A 4,277-nucleotide genomic window follows, 5' to 3' on the forward strand; every position below is an offset into this window, starting at 1 on the left:
GGGGAGTGGGAGGAAGGCAAACCATGAGAGACTCTTGAATGCTAAGAACAAACTGAGGACTGATGGGGGTGGGGGTGAGGGGAAGGGGGGAGATGGGCATGGAGGAGCGCACTTGTGGGGATGAGCACTGGGTGTTATATGGAATCCAACTTGACAATAATCTATTTTAAAAAAAGAAAAAGAACATACGATGCATTATATCAGATGCTTTTCCTGCATCTATTGATAAGATTAGTATGGTTCTTAACTTTTCTCTTATTAATGTGATGTGTCACATTAGAGTTGAACCAGCCCTGCAGCCCAGGAATAAATCCCACTTGATAATGGTGCATAATTCTTTTTATATGCTGTTGAATTCGACTTGCTAGTATCTTGTTGAAAAATTTTGCATCCACATTCATCAGGGATATTGGCCTGTAATTCTCCTTTTGTGTCTTCTTTGGGAATCAAGGTAATGCTGGCTTCATAGAATGAGTCTAGAAGCGTCCCTTCCATTTCTGTTTTTTGGAACAGCTTCAGAAAGATAGGTATTAACTAAAGAGCAGGGGCATGTGGCTTGAACTCATACAACCTGTTTTTTTTTTTAAGTTTTACTTTTAAAATTATTTTTAACTGATTTTTAATAATTACATCCAAGTTAGCAATTAGTGCAACAATTATTTTAGGCGTAGATTCCTTAATGCCCCTTACCCATTTGGCTCTTCCCCCCCTCCTGTAATCCCTCCAGCATCTTTCTGTTTGTTCTCCATATTTAAGAGCCCCTATGTTTTGTCCCTCTCCCTGTTTTTATATTATTTTTGCTTCCCTTCCCTTATGTTCCTCTGTTCTGTGTCTTAACGTCCTCATTTGAATGAAGTCATATGACATTTGTCTTTCTCTGACTAATTTCACTTAGCATAATACCCTCTAGTTCCATCCACATAGTTGCAATGGCAAGATTTCATTCTTTTTGATTGCCGAGTAATACTCCATTGTATATATCATATCTTCTTTATCCGTTCATCCATTGATGGACATTTGGGCTCTTTCCATACTTTGGCTATTGTCGATAGTGCTGCTATAAACATTGGGGTGCATGTGTCCCTTTGAAACAGCATACTTATATCCCTTTGAGAAGGTATTAAGTCTGCTTATAATTCCCTTGGGAAGCCATCTGGTCCAGGACTCTTATTTGTCAGGAGAGTTTTGGTAACTGATACATTCTCTTCACTAGTCATGGGTCTGTTCACATTTTCTGTTTCTTCCCGTTTACGTTTTGGTAGTGTATGTGTGTGTCTAGGAATTTGTCCATTTCTTCCAGGCTGTCCTCTTTGTTGCATATATTTTTTCATATTATTCTCTTATAAATGTTTGTTTTCTGTGGGATTAGTTGAGATAAGTCCCTTTTCATTTGTGCTTTTATATAATTAGGTCCTCTCTCTTTTCTTTTTGAGAAGTCTGTTTAGGGGTTTATCAATTTTGTTCTTTTTTCCCCCAAAAAAACCAGCTTCTAGTTTCATTGATGTGTTCTACTGCTTTTTAAAAATTCTATGTTGTTTATTTCTGCTCTGATCTGTATTCTTTCTCTTCTGCTGGCCTTGGGGTTCCTTGCCGTTCTGCTTCTGATAGGGAAAATCTGTTGTAAGATGGCTGACAGGATGAATAGGAAACGCCTGTCCCTGATTAATGAGGAACGCAGAAGTCACAGGCTGTACATTGTTCCCTCTGCTAACACTCAGGGCTCAGATCTCTGGAGAATGATCTCTGAGTCTACCGGTGTAAAATAAACCTCCTCCCTTCCATGACCTCCGAGTGCCACTTGGTTCTTCCACCGCGTGATCCAGACCAGATTCCGTAACGCTTCTAGTTCTTTTAGGTGTGCTGTTAGATCTTGTGTTTGGGATTTTTCTTGTTTCTTGAGATAGGCCTGGATTGCACTGTATTTTCCTCTTAGGATTGCCTTTGATGCATCACAGAGCGTTTGGACTGTTGTGTTTTCATTTTCTTTTGTTTCCACATGTTTTTATATTTCTTCTTTAAGTGCCTGGTTGACCCATTCATTCTTTAAGGATGTTCTTTAACCTTTATGCCTTTGGAGCTTTTCCAGACTTTTTCCTGTGATTGATTTCAAGTTTTGTGTCATTATCATCTGAAAATGTGCATGGTGTGATCTCATTTCTTTTCTATTTATTGAGGTCTGTTTTGTATCCCAGTATGTGATCTGTCTTGGAGAATGTTCCATGGGCACTGAAGAAGAATGTGTATTTTGTTGCTTAGGATGAAGATCTCTGAATATATATGTCAAGTCTATCTGGTCCAGTGTATAATTCATGGCGATTATTTCTGTATTGATTTTCTGTCTAGATGATCTGTCCATTGCTATAAGTGGAGTATTAAAAACTCTTGAATGTTGAGAACAAACTGAGGACTGATGGGGTGGGTGGAGGGGACGGGAGGTGATGGGCATGGAGGAGGGCACTTGTGGGGATGAGCACTGCGTGTTATATGGAAACCAACTTGACAATAAACTATTTTAAAAAAAACAAAAGAAAAAAAATAAAGTCACCTTTATTTATCACATTCTTACCAATAAGGTTGCTTATGTTTGGGATTAATTGATTTATATATTTTGGTTCTCTCAAATTGGTGGCATAAACATTTGTAATTGTTAGCTCTTGTTGGATAGACTCCATAATTATGATATAATGCCCTTTATCTCTCTTTTTTTTTTAAATGTTTTATTTATTTTTAGGAGAGAGAGAGAGAGAGAGACAGCGTGAGCAGGGGAGGGTCAGAGAGAGAGGGAGTCACAGACTGAAACAGGCTCCAGGCTCTGAACTGGCAGTCAGCACAGAGCCCGACGCGGGGCTCGAACCCACGAACCGTGAGATCATGACCCAAGCGAAAGTCGGACGCTTAACCGACTAAGCCACCCAGGCGCCCCAATGCCCTTTATCTCTTAATACAGCCTTTAATTTAATATCTACTTTGTCTGATATAAGTATGGTTAGCTCAGCTTTCTTTTGACTTCCAGCAGCATAATAGATGGTTATCCATCTGCTCACTTCAGTCTGAAGCTGTCCTGAGGCTTAAAATGGGTCTCTTGTAGACAGCAAATAGATGGGTCTTGTTTTTTAAAACTCCATTCTGATACCCTATGTCTTTTGATTGGGGCATTCAGTTCATTTACTTTCAGTGTTGTTATTGAAAGATACGGTTTTAGAGTCATTGTGTTATCTGTAGGTTTCATGCTTGTAGTGATGTTTCTGGTCCTTTATGGTCTTTGTGACACTCTACTCACTGAATCCCCCTTAGGATCTCCTGTAGGGGTGATTTAGTATTGATGAACTCCTTCAGTTTTTGTGTCTAGGAAAACCTTTATCTCTCCATTTCTGAATGACAGGGTTGCTGGATAAAGGATCCTTGAGTGCATAGTTTTCCTACTGAGCACATTGAATACTTCCTGCCACTCCCTTCTAGTTTGCTATTACCCTTATATGTAAACCCTTGTAGGTTAAGGCCCATTTGTCCATAGCTGTTTTCAGAATTCTCTCTTTATCTTTGTATTTTACCAGTTTCACTATGATATGTCATACAGAAGATCGATTTCTGTTACATCTGAAGGGAGTTCTTTATGCCTCCTGGATTTCAGTGTTTGTTTCCTTCCCCAGATTGGGGAAGTTCTCAGCTATGATTTGTTCAAGTATACTTTCCTCCCTTTTCTCTCTCTCTTCTTCTTGAACTCCTACGATATGGATATTATTACATTCCACTGAATCACTTAGTTCTCTAAATCTCCCCTCATGGTCTAGAATTTTTTTTAATCTCTCTTTTTCTCAGCTTCATCTTTTTCTGTAATTTTATCTCCTCTTTCACTTATTCTTCCCTCTGTCTCTTCAGTTCTTGCTGTCACTGCCTCTAGTTTATTTTACACCTCATTTACAGCATTTTCTAAACCTAATTATCAATTTTNCTGCTGCTGCTGCTAGAGGGTTTTGTAGGATTCTTCCACTTGTTCCGCATGGTCTTTATTGCTGTTCAGCCAACACATCAAACTTATACATTGAAGCTTCCTAGGAACACTCTTCCCCATATGTGTCCTGACACTGACCCCCTGGCTCTATTCATTTCTCTGCTCAAAAGCCCTCCTGGACTACTCCTTCTAAAATAGCATTTTGACTCACTCTCCCCATCTCTGCATTATCTTTCTTTCTTTTTAAAATTCACCCTTATTGAGATATACTTATGTTATAAGATAGTTTGTACATCATGGTGATTTAATATTTGTATATATTTGT

Source organism: Crocuta crocuta, unplaced genomic scaffold (genome assembly GCF_008692635.1).
Source record: "Crocuta crocuta isolate KB4526 unplaced genomic scaffold, BGI_CrCroc_1.0 scaffold711, whole genome shotgun sequence".
Taxonomy (NCBI): Eukaryota; Metazoa; Chordata; class Mammalia; order Carnivora; family Hyaenidae; genus Crocuta; species Crocuta crocuta.